Here is a 13,306-nt window from a genome sequence, read left to right as displayed (position 1 = left end):
GGGTTCCTTTCCTGTGTGTACACTGCTGTGCCACAGAGCCTAATGCAGCACCTGGCACACAGTAGATCCTCTGGAAGTATTTGTCAAATAAAGAAGAAAGTAAATCGCAGTCCTCATTTTAATGAAAACCACAGAATGAGGAAGGTGGTGCTGGGTCCAGCCTTCTCATCTGGTGCATCTTCCTCACCAGGTGCGGTACTGCGTCAGTGGGGAAGAGCAGGAGTCCTCAAGCAAGGTGAGAGTGGCCGGAAACGAGACCTCAGCCAGGCTCCGGGGACTGAAGAGCAACCTTGCCTATTACGCGGCTGTCCGGGCATACAACAGTGCAGGCACCGGCCCCTTCAGTGCCACAGTTAACGCGACCACCAAGAAAACCCGTATGTATTTTCCCACCTTTTGAATATCTAGGAAAATAGTCTGTATTAAAAATCATGGCATCCTTCAACATTTTCAGTGGACTAGTCAGGTCATTAATCCCACTGAGTGATATAAACCTGGTCCAAACCCTTACTCAAGCCCCACATAGTCTAGTCTTCATGATAGCCCTAAATATTTAAATGGAGGCTCCATATGAAAATGAATAAGCACCTTTTGAAAAATCTTATGGTGCACTGTTCTTTTTAAATGGGATGCATTTCAATGGGTTCATTTCCATTAAATTTTAGTTCCCCCAAATCTTGGGTGTTATTGATAAGCAGAAATAAGTTTAATAGCAACGACTTGGAAGTGGTATTTTTTTCGCTCTTTAATTTTCTTTCTCACATTATTCAAAAGATGGCAATATACTTTAACAGGTAATGCTCAGGAGATTCTGGTGCACACGTAGATATTGATACTTTGAAAACTGAAGCAGAGATAGCTGTGTCACCTTCAAATCTGAGTTTCTGTTGACTGTGTGTTCACAGGTAAAACTCACCTGCAGTAAGGAGCAGTTATGATTTAAGTAGCCTATGAGAAATCATCAGTTTACATTTTGGAGTGTCCCACGGAAATTTCAGTTGAAATGTTCTCATGATGCCCAGCTGATCGTGGTGTCTCATTGCTGCTCTATCACAGCACACCCATCTGAGTTGTGCTGTTTATTCTTTTATAGCCAAAAATGACTGAGAGCATTCATGAGCCAAGCCATCCATGTTCAGTTCCTTCTTATTTTCATTCTACAGGTGATAAGAAAGGGGAGGGAAGAAATTAGGGGATTTTAGCACATTAATATTTTTGCTTGCAGAAAACCATTTCCTTAATTTAATTTTCAAAATTTACTCTAGTAAATTTATCTGCTTAACTGATTTTACAAAGGAGTGAGGCAGTGATTATGTTTTGTCACCAATTTCATTAGTCCACTCCTGCATTCATATGTTATTTCCAAATTTATTTGAAAGCATACATTTACTGGCTAAAATGTCTAACAACTTTAATTACATGAAGTTGGATATAATGGGCCAGCATTGTTATTGATAGTTTAAAATATATATAAACATAATCCTACTGCTTTAGATGTTAATTGATAAGCATCAATTTTATCAGGGAAGTTTGCACATTTATCTTTGCATTATGTATAAGGCGGGAAAGAGCATGGCTGGTAGCTTACCAGCATAATAAATATCACAGAGCAAAAGTTTAGCAACAAAACATTTTAGTACCTTCACAAGCAGCAGCTCCTATGGCAGTTGAACATTATCCTTGCCTGATCATGAGGGAAGACTAACCAATATCATGCATATCATGTGGCTGCTCTTAGAAAAAAGGAGAACATTGGCTTGGAAATACGTACACTGAAAACGTTCTGTATTTACAACTTTTTACTAAATATGTTTGTCTTTCCCAGTAACAGTTCTGAATTAGTAAAACATATAAATACACCATTATTTATATATTGAAATTCTGATTGTGAAGATGTATGCAGACAGCTTTGTTGAGCTCTTTCTTCAGACTTGATAATCGATGTGATTACTCATTGGGAAATATGGTCGCACAAGATGGTTTAATGTCATGATGGAATTGGTGAAAAACAGTGAATTGGGAAGACAGTTCACAAAGGAAGAGGCCGATTATAAGTTAGTGAGAATGTAACAATAACATACAATGAATGAAGTAAAATTGCAAGAAGAAGGAAAAAACCTTTTATAATTTAGATATACCATATAAATAACCAATTTAAAGTACAAATTTGTCCATAACAGTGATAATGATAATTATACTATGAATGACTAATACTTAGTGAGCAATTTCCAGTCACAGTTCCAAGTACTTTTCCTGTATTGATTCTTAATTTTCACAGCGACTGCATGGCCTGGAAGTGGTGAGGATCCTCACTCTAGAGATGAAAGGGCTGTGGCACATAGAGCTAGATGACTTTACAGAAAAAGCAGAGAACGTGGCAGGACAGCCATACAGACCCAGAAATGCTCTTAAGCACTCCTCTAACCATATAATTAAAATATTCATGACTCATGTGGTGCTAGTATCTATTTTGAGTTTGCTCTGTGCTTAGGAGCTGGGTAAGGTAATCACAGATAGACAGGGTTTCTGTGCTGATAGATCAGTCCTCTGATAGGAATTTCAACAACTGAATAAAATCTCTTCAAAATTATGCCCTCCTGGTGCCTTCAATTTGCCTACACTCTACATGGTGACCTGCAGATGTTATTAAGGAAAAGTTTGCTACAATGTGTGGGAAATCCATAAAAGATCATTAAAACCCCTGGGCATATTAAATGGTACATTTAATTTTTAAATTTTATGTTAACAATTGTTCAAACATGTGCCAAAGTAGAAGTAAAACTGACTCTTTTAAAACTATTCCTACTAATCAACCTAACCTTTGACAGGGTCCAGCTCTGAATCCTGTTTAAGAATTATAGTAATGCGCTTGTGAATATTACTAGGAAGAAAATGATCTGTATCCCTGGTTCATAAAGAACTAAGATGGCATTTGTTTTTTACGTGCTCTCTTTCTCCCCCTTTGATATGTCACCCTTGAAGGGAAAGAGTCCTTCCAAACTCACTCACCAGTCCAAACCTAGCACTCATTATCTGTGGAAAGGCTGGCTGAGTGGATGAATCCTCAAAACCTAGGTCAACCTGGAAGTACTACCATTAATCGGATGAGCTTCTTCTTGTCAGCACATTGCAAATTCGGAACACACACTGCAGCCTTTTACCACCTTGCTTCCAAGGCGCGATCACCTACTCAGAATCCTGGAATTCTATATGCAAGGCTTATATCAGCACAGAGCATAGGTGATATTTCTGATTAACGTAAAATAACACAAGGATTCTCAAGGATAGTACTGTAGCTTCCATTAAACACTTAATTTTTTTGATATCCAAATACTTGGGCTTTTTAAAAGCATTTTTAAGTTAACATTGATTAGCCTCTTGAAGTAATCTAAGTTGTGTTTCTGTCACATGCAACCCAGAGAGTGAGCTCTTGACAACATCATCGTCAGTGAGGCTGATGAGGAATAGTGGCAGATGGCTTCAAAATGGAGAAATGTCATTACTTTCTAAAAGGAGACTTTGTCAGAGTTTTACATCCAGAATTCACAAGAAAGAATCTGTAGGACCAATATTTTGCTTTGCATAACCGAAAATTCAAGAGGTAACTGTGGTTGTCAATGTGGATGGATCCAGGCCCTCGACATCCTCAAGAATTATCTAATAAGAACTCAAATTAAACATTTCTTAAATTGAGCTCTCGATTGCACTCCCAGCCATTACAAACCTGTATCTTCTACAATTTCAGCAAAAGCAACTCCCATTATTTCAGTCCCTTGGGCCAGCGGATCCCAGTCGTCATTAACGCTCTTTCTCTCATACCCTACAATGGATGCAGTATCTGACTTTAAATTTGCTGAGAATCTACCAGAGATGTTCTGCCCTGGGTCAGAGTGATCCTAAAGGTGTCACACTGTTGCTCAGACCTCTCCAGTCCCTTTCCATCCACTCATTTATTTTTTTTTATTGGTTATTCAAAACATTACAAAGATTGCCACTCTTTATATAAATCCTTAAAATACCCAAAAAGGTCTTCTACAATCTATCCCCACTTCCTGTTCCTGCTCATTTTCTCCTGAGCTGACTTGCCATTTCACTTTTCCTGTGGGGCCTTGACCTTTGCTGTCCAGATGGCCAGGAGACACTCCTACCTCTCTTAGGCCCTCCCTGCAGTATGTCCTCAGTTCCCCCTGAGTCCATATTTAATTAGCAGCCCTGCGTCTCCTGATATCCCCTTATCCTGCTATGTTCTGGGGAACCACTTAGAGCCACGTGCATACCACATCTTGCATGTGGTCATCTGATTGCTGCCCCCACTCCTTGCTGGAGTCTCATCTCTTTGAGGCATAGACATTGTCAGATTTGATCATTATTTAACTCCTGAGTTCTCCCAAGTAATCAGAGCTGCTGCCCAATGAGTATCTGTTCAACAGTGACTCTCTCCAGGTCTGTTTCTCTTCCTGGTGGAATCGGTTTAGTTTAGTTCCCTCTTCAGGGTAGCAATATTCCTACCAGAATGTTAGGAACTGTTTTCTATCATCCGAACACTCTGGGGAGAGTGGGCATCTTAGTTTCTGAGTTTTGGATGAGTCATAAAGTAGATGTTTCTGATTCAAAACATGGTGTCCATTTCCTGTGATCCAAAGATTTAAGTCCATTTATAATACTTTAAGTGATTCTGAAATGAATCTTTCTCCCTGTTGGACAGAAAGTAGCTTTTGATTACTTGATTTCTGCCCAGTGCCACATTTTTGGGCAGCTTGCTTACTAATGTTGATGATCATCTCAAGGGAAGTCCGTGCCGAGTGTATTTTTCAGCTACTGCTGACAGCATTCCCTTTCATGAAAGTCATCTTATTACCATCAGGTGTCCAAGAGAAGGAGCTGAGAAACATACTGAGTTTTGTATAATTAATCTCTGCAAGCATATGTTCTTGAAATCCCATATTTTTAAAGGAAATGCCAGGTACAGTCACCAGTATGGAGACATTATCCCTGAAAACTCCACACAACAATGTTCTTCAGATGAACAACCTCTATTTTTTATTATATGGAGGAAAACATATTTACTATAGAAAATTTGCGGGGGGGGGGGAGGGGGAGAAAATAAAATCACCCACAATACTATCCTGTGGTGCAGAAATAAGATTATTAAAATAATTTGTCTTTTCCTCCCAGACTTGTGTTCCATGGATTATTTCTCTTACATAAAACATCTCTTGAAGGTTATGCTGTGTATTTAGTTACCTCTGTATCATAGTACTATATCTTATTCTTTTGTGATAACACCCCACAAATTATTTAGTCATTTTCCTATTGTAGGAATGTCTTATATTCCTCACTTTATTCGGTCTTAGAAATATCATAGTGGCCACTTTTTGCATGCTGAGTTTACAGAATAAGTAAATTGATAGGGCTGATATTGAGGAGTGACAGTCAACCCAGAGGGCCTAAGAAAAACCCTCCAAGATAAAACTATTTTGTTATGTAACATTTAAAAGTATCCACATAATCTTATAGCCTGCCACTCAGTGTTATTCTACAAATCTTAGGAGATTCTGCCTTTATACAAAATAAATTCATTTGTTGCCACGTTTTCTGTCTTAGCATACTGCAATAATAGAAATTGAACTGACAGAGGAAAAAATCTATAGGATATGATTGTTGATAAATAATTTCCAAAAATATTCAAAATGCAGACCACACATCAAGTTAGGCCCCAAAACATTTGAAATTGAGTCAGCCTATTCTGGGTTGTGTTTCTGCACAGAACAGTAAAATGAGAAGTCCTAGGAGAGATGCGCTGTCGAGATCCCCTGCCCATTCCCACTTCATACCTGCTCTGTGCCTTTGAAGTTCACAGTGCGCCTTCAAAGCTCTATAGCCTACTGGCCGTATCAGTCACATAGGGCCAGTTCAGTGCAGTTCCACAGGTCCCCACTCCTCAATGGCTTACAACTAAAAGAGTGTCTCTTTCCTACTAGTCACCAAATGTTGATCATGAGTGAGATTCAGACCTGATCTGTTCCATCTTTACTCCATGGCCCAGACTTTAGGAACAGCCACTCTCACTGATGTGCTGGTCTCATGGCAGAAAGAAGAAAGGCCAGTTCAGTTCCCAGCACTAAAAAAAAAAAAAAAAAAAACCAGAAAGAAGAAAGGCCAGCCACGCCCTTCCATTTTTTCTTAAAACTCCCTCATTGAAACCACCTGTTTCTTATTTGCTCTTATTTCACTGGTGAAAGCATATCCAGTAATGAAGCCTGAAGTCCCCATGATGCCAAGGAGCAGAGTGGTGCGTCCTCTCCCCAGAGGGGGCAGCAGGAGCCTCACAGCCCCACCTAATGCCAGGTAGAAAAGTATAAGGTCATCAGGGTCCAGAATTAAACAGAGCTGTTTTGAATCCACATAACACCCCTTCCTAGTTAACTATCTTAGGATTGTGTTAAAATTTTTAATTGTACTGAATTATATTCATAAGTTGGAATTTACCATCTTGGCCATTTTTTAATGCACATTTGCAATAGGGTTAAAATAAGGTTAAGGGCACTGATGCAGCTGTGTGAGATGGTCAAGACCTTCTCCACTGCACAGAACTGAAGCTCTCCATCCATGAGACCAGGTCCCATTCCCCTCCCCAGCTCCAGGCAACTGCCATCCTACTTTCCATCTCTGATTTTTACTATTCCATGTTATCACATATAAACAGAATCACACAGTATTTCTTTGTATGATTGGCTTATCTCTAGCATAATGTCTTCCAGGTTCATCCATGTAATAGAACATGTCATGATGTCATTCCTTTTGTTTTATTTTTGTTTTTTTGGTACCAGGGATTGAACCCTGGGGCATTTAACCACTGAGCAACATCCCCAACCCTTCCTACTTTTTGTTTGTTTGTTTGTTTTTTGAGACTGGTTCTCAATAGGTTGCTTATAGCCTTGTTGAGTTGCTGAGATTGACTTTGTATCTTCTGTCCTCCTTTCTCAGCCTCTAAAACCACTGGGATTACGGGCATGGGCCACCATGCCTAGATCTTCATTCTTTTTAAAGGCATATGCATATAGCCCCCTTTTGTTTATCCATTCATGTGCTGATAGATTGTGAAAATTATTGTGTTAATCTTTTCATTGTTGTAAATGAACATGAGTGACGAGTATGCATCTTTGTTTATTAACTCTGAGTTTTTCAAATAGGCACCGTGACAATGCAGGGAACCTTTAAAAAGAATATTCTGGAATTTCTCACACATTATGGACATTTACTATGCATTTGTTACTAGCAACAATAGAACCTTGAAAATGGAAGAAAGTTCATCTGGCCCAGAATCTCCCACATAGTGTCATTCTTCCCTGTCATAATAAGGCAGATGATTATTCATGTGATTGTAAAATTCTAAGTGAAAAATTAGTTTAATTTACTTTAAATACTATCAAACAATGTAATTAGCACATCCAGCTCATTATTATGTGAATGTTAATGTTTAGAATGTGGCTGAAATAAATGTTTATGCTTTTAAACAAGTGCGTTTTTCAAAAATAGCAAAATGATCAAAATGGAACATGTCTCTCTGGTGCTCAGGAAACACTGATATGATTTGAAAAGAGCTTTGAAACCCTCTGTTTTTCCTCTTTCATTTTTCAGATTTTTTTTCTTTTTGTCATTTCAAAGAGTATTCATTTCAGGCTGAACTCATTCAAGTCATCTATTTTGGGACTCACACAAGACAAATCCCAATTTTCAGTCCTATGTTCTGCCAGCCTGCTGTTGGGGGTCAGTGTATCAACTCAAAATTACTCAAACTTTCTATAACTTGTAAGCACCCATATTTTGGTAGGCCAAACCATGCTGAATGAAGGATGTTTTCTGAGCTCCATCAAATCAAGCTGTCCTTTTATGGCGCTGTCAGCCACAGGGAATCACAGGCGCTGGGAAAGTGTTCTAACGAGTGTGGGTTCATAGCATCTGGACTGGGCAACCAAATCTCTAGTATTTCAGTCCTAAGCAATTGCCCATATACATTCTTACAGATGTCTTATCACAGCATTGCAGTGTAGACAATCTGAGCTGATCTGTTAGTATCACATCACAAAAATTTAAAGGCAACAGAACAGTGTTAAAGAGGACACAATCAACCAAAGAACCCACCAGGAGGACAGTCTTGAATCGTGTTATTAGCCACATAACTGCACATGAGAGCTTTTTCCATCTGTAAGTCCAGCTGTATTTCCATCCTGGCGTGAGTCAATGATGTTCAGAAATTCCTCTGGAGAGGTAATTGTTTATATCACTTTCCCATTACAAATTCAGTTAACCAAATCACATTCTGTGCTTAAATCCACAAGAATAAGATATTTCAGCATGTTTTGGGCAGTTGTGATGCTGTTGAAAAATGAGTAATATGTTTGCTGTTTTGCAATTGACAAGGAACTGAATCCCTAATGTCCCATCCATCCATATTAGGGAGTGCTTCTGACCACGTCCACCCGAGTCCCCCAGAACCAGTTTCCTCTCCAGGTTGCTAAGCTGTGGGTCCATGTTTATAAACCTATGAGAGTTTCATTAATCCTCTAATGGAATTCTCATTAAATTTTTAGTGTTTTGCCTTATTTTTCTCAAAAATTGATTTGAACTCAGAAAAAAGACTTTAAAATATGGATTCTCTGTGGCAATTTTTCACATGTGTATCTATTACTTCACGAGAATAAATCTAAGTAATTCTTATTTTTGATTGCCTCTCATTTTGCCCATCTCATCTTACAACACTGGCTTGAAAATCATCCACACTTCATTTCATGTGACTTTAATCTGCTCCTTTGGCAATTTCTCTCAGCCTCTCTGTGTGTCAAAACAAGTCCAAATGCCTGCCTTTCCTGGTTCACCCTCAAGCATCCCTCTAGTGGTGGATAAAGGAACTTGTGTCTCTGTATTGTCAGTTTGTCTTCTGGGAGACTTGAAGTGCATTAAATCCTTAAAGTATGTGTTGAGCCAAGTGTGGTGGCACAAGCCTGTAGTCCCAGCAGCTTTGGAGGCTGCAGCAGGGGGATTGCAAGTTCAAAGTCTGAGCAACTTAGAGAGGTTCTAAGCAACTAAATGAGACTTTGTCTCAAGATAAAACATAAAATCAAGAGATGGGGATATGGCTCATTGGTGAAGCGCCCCTGGGTTTAACCCCTGGCCCCCCAAAATTAAAGTAAAATAAATTATGTGTTGAATATGATAACATGCAATTTCTCACAGTTTAATTGAAATGCCCCTTTTAAAGGAAGTTTTTCTATTCTGTTAATTTTTCTTTTTCCTGATTCCATCTACATACCATGCCTTACCAGAGAGTCCCTGCAGTCGCCTCGGTGCTCAGCATGTATCTGCTCATGTAAAACAGTACTCCATGCTCAAATCAGTTTTAATTTCTCCTTTTTGCATTGCAAGCTCCCAGTCAGCCTCCTGGGAATGTGGTTTGGAATGCTACAGACACTAAAGTGTTACTTAATTTGGAACAAGTAAAAGCAATGGAGAATGAATCAGAAGTAACAGGCTATAAAGTAAGTTGAATCATTTGCAACACTGTATTTTCCATTTTTCACTTATACTTTGCAAATCTTTAAAAATTTTGATGATATTATTTCAGTAATCCAATTTTGACATAAACATCAAGTTTTTCATAAAAGGGTATACTACCAAACTCTCTGAATTGTTAAATACAGATTTACATGAAATAATGCTGCTCACATGGGAATTGTGGACACGATGTTTGTGCATTGTGTTAATCAGCTTTCTGTATTTCTAACAAGCTCCTCCAGGGGAGAAAGCTGCTCTTCCCCACCTCCTTGATTTTGAGAGCATAATGATCCTAGTGTCTGCTAATCCATAATCCAGGACCTATGCATGGAGCTGGGAATGTGTTTTTGTATTCTGATGTGGACAGAATGACAAAATAATTTCAGAGCAACGAGAGTATGTGAAGAAAGTAAAAGAAGGTAATGTAAGAATGAAGTGTATTTGTTCGTGCGTTTTAGGTATTCTATAGGACTAGCAGTCAAAATAGCGTGCAAGTGCTGGACACAAACAAAACTTCAGCTGAACTTGTGCTGCCCTTTCAAGAGGACTACATTATTGAAGTCAAGGCTACCACAGATGGAGGGGATGGCACCAGCAGTGAGCAGATCAGGATTCCAATAATAACCAGTAAGTTGGTTGGACTCAGCTTCCCCTTGACCTGCGTCAGTGTTGTTAGCCACCAGGAGTCCATCAGCCACTGCCCCTCCCTCCACCCACCCTTTCCTCCCAGCATGCCCTTCATGTGAACACAAGGTGATTTTGCAACATGAGCAAGTAAAACCAGGAAGAAAACCTCTACAGTGGTGCAGAACAGTGAAAAATATGAGCACAGAAAGAAAAGACATGGAAAAGTAGTTTAAAACTCCATTCATTTGAATTATTTCCCTTATTTATTGCACCTATAGATTGCCTAGAATAGAATTCCCAAAGCAGTTCTCATGGGCAAGCCTGAACCCATGCCCTGTTTTTAAGACCTCTGATATTCCAGTTGTATGCCTCCTAAAAACTATATATGGATCTTATCAATTCTTTCAGTAGGAAAATCAGCATTGGCAAAGTCATGAAACTTTTACACGTGGCACACAAAAAAAGATGACATTTTTAAAGAAATGTGTTCCAAGTTTCAGAGGAATTTCATGCTCTTTCCTCTTAAAATCCTAATGAAAGCTATTTCACCATTGAAAGTACACTTTTAGGGGGCTGGGGTTGTGGTTCAGTGGAAAAGAACTTGCCTGACATGTGTTGAGGCACCGGGTTCCATTCTCAGCACTGTAGATAGATAGATAGATAGATAGATGATAGATAGATAGATAGATAGATAGAAAGAATGAATGAATAAATGTTCATTGACTACTAAAAATATTTTTTAAAAAATAAAGAAAGTAGACTTTTAGAGTGAAGAGGAACAAACCCCAGCATACATATTTTTATCAGTGACCATGGAAGAGAACTTGTATCTTCACTTTGAAATCCTGTGTCTGGAGTTTTCAGGCCTCAATTTAAGTAACGCGGAGCCTACTCTGTCTTCATAGTCTATTCTACAATCCTCAGTGATGTAAATAACTTTGTTCCCTGTTTTCATTTATCGACTGTGGTTTAGTCTATATAGTAGCAGGTGACCAAGACTGAAGCAAGTTTCTTTAATCTTGAAAAAGAAAATGACTGAAGAAAATGGGAGAGACCAACCCTTGCAGGAATTCTCTCTTTCTATGAAATCATAACCTGCCACACTTGAACTAAAAGTAATAAGAAAATGGGAGCTACCTGTCTGTAAATAAGTATGTAAACAACTATTTCAGACTGCAGAGATTTGTACATCTGTGTGTGCTTCAGGAGACCCAAACAGGATCAGGTTGCTAACTGTTATCTGCTGAGGCTTTACAGTAGGGAATGCTCCTTGCTTCTTGCATTGTGCAGGGTGTCAGAGTTAGCATAACAGCGTGGACAGAGGGGCACTGTTCAAAGAAGCAGCTTCTGTGCTTTTGCGGGGACAGACGCCACCGTGGCATTTTCAGGCTGCTGAGTCAAGAGCAGCCTTTTCGTCTGATGTCTGTGGACTTGCTGAGCTTGCACAGACCAGTGCCTGCACAAGGCCGTCTCTGAAAATGGAGCTTTCATCGATTGCATTTTAAAAGATGATGTCTTGTATTAAGTATGATAATTCATCTGCATAAAATAGAAACAAGTAGATTTTCCAGACATTCATCCAATGACGTTTTCTTTCATTAAACCATCAAGTTATCTGAAATTGTTTGTGACCAGGTATCATTAATGGCAAAATGACTGACTTGGATTTTTTTCAATTTCAATTAAAGTTAAATAATACTAGATAAACAAAGCTTAGATTCATTTAAGAAATCCTAAACACGTCGGTATTTTTATGGATACCCTTGGTAACACCTATGTGTTACACTGACCGATAAAATAAGGACTTGTAGTCCCAGGTTAGGTTCATGCCATGATTTGATTTTGACAGGAAACCCATCACTTTTGTCTGCGTCTTAGTCCTTCAGGATGCTGTAAGAATACACCCTGGACAGGGTGTCTTATAACTACAGAAATTTAACTTTTCACAGTTCTGGAGACTGGGAACTCTTATATTAAGATGCAGCTAGTTCTGTGTCAGGTGTCAAAAGCTCATTTCCTAATGTCACAACACTGGAGCTAGGATGTCAATGTGTGATTTTCGGGAGACATATGCATGCATTCTCTACCACTCTGACTACCTGTTAATACAGTCCTCCTTTATTTTTTTTTATTTATTCTAATGAGGTCTATATGACAGCAGAATGCAATTTGATCCATTGTATACAATCGCAGCACAACTTTTCATTTCTCCAGTTGTACAGGATGTAGCATCTCACCATATGTGCAGTAATACATGTACCTAGGGTAATGATGTCCATCTCATTCTGCCATCTTTCCTGCCCCCATGCACCATCCCTCCCCTCCCTCCCCTTGGCCCAATCACAGTTCGACCATTTTCCCCATGCCCCCCCCCACTATGGATCAGCATCTACTTATCAGAGGTATAGTCCTTCTTAATGAGCTGTTTATCATCTTTGACAGATATGGATGCAAGAGGATCCACATCAGCCATCTCAAATGTTCACCCTGTGTCAAGTTATATACCTATGGTACTATTTTTCCTTGTAAATGCCCTATGGTGATATTTATTCTTTTTTATTATTTACTGGAAAGTTCATTGGTTAACATAATAAGTGCTTTCATGAAACACAGTGATTATGCATGTTTTTTTTTTCCAACTTTGTGTTTTTAACTTTCTACTTCATTATAGGTAAAATAAGAGTATAATAAAACAACAGCAAATCCTTTTAGAGGAATCTGAAATGCCTTAATATTTACTTGATAAACCAAAGGAATTTACATGTTACATACTGCAAACTTTTGATACAAATGTTCTTAAGCTATGAGTTTAAGCACTGCCTATGGAGAAAAACCTCTGCCCCGATATACACACACATACACACACACACACACACACACACACACACACACACACAGAGTTTCTTATTTGCATTGGAAAACTCTTCATTTATTCCAAAAACTCTTTTCCAGTTATGAAAGCATTGTTTGAAGAGTTAATAAGTATCATTTTAAAGATTTAAATGATTTAAACCCCACAGGTTGAAAAATACATTTAAACACTTTCCCTGCTGGAAGCGGGTGGTGTTTGTGATTCAGGAGTGTTTTTGGAAAATGCTGCTCTGGAGCAGAGGAGGGTGACCTG

The 13,306-nt window shown here is 38.8% G+C and overlaps 1 pseudogene; it reads left to right on the top strand.

Moving 5' to 3' along the window:
- Positions 1-12,725, top strand: part of LOC143388648 (contactin-3-like) — a 119,228-nt pseudogene extending 106,503 nt beyond the window's left edge.
- The last annotated feature ends 581 nt before the right edge of the window (positions 12,726-13,306 follow it).

Source organism: Callospermophilus lateralis, unplaced genomic scaffold (genome assembly GCF_048772815.1).
Source record: "Callospermophilus lateralis isolate mCalLat2 unplaced genomic scaffold, mCalLat2.hap1 Scaffold_91, whole genome shotgun sequence".
NCBI lineage: Eukaryota > Metazoa > Chordata > Mammalia > Rodentia > Sciuridae > Callospermophilus > Callospermophilus lateralis.
Note: the sequence above shows the minus strand (reverse complement) of the source record. Positions and strands in the feature narration are given on the sequence as shown.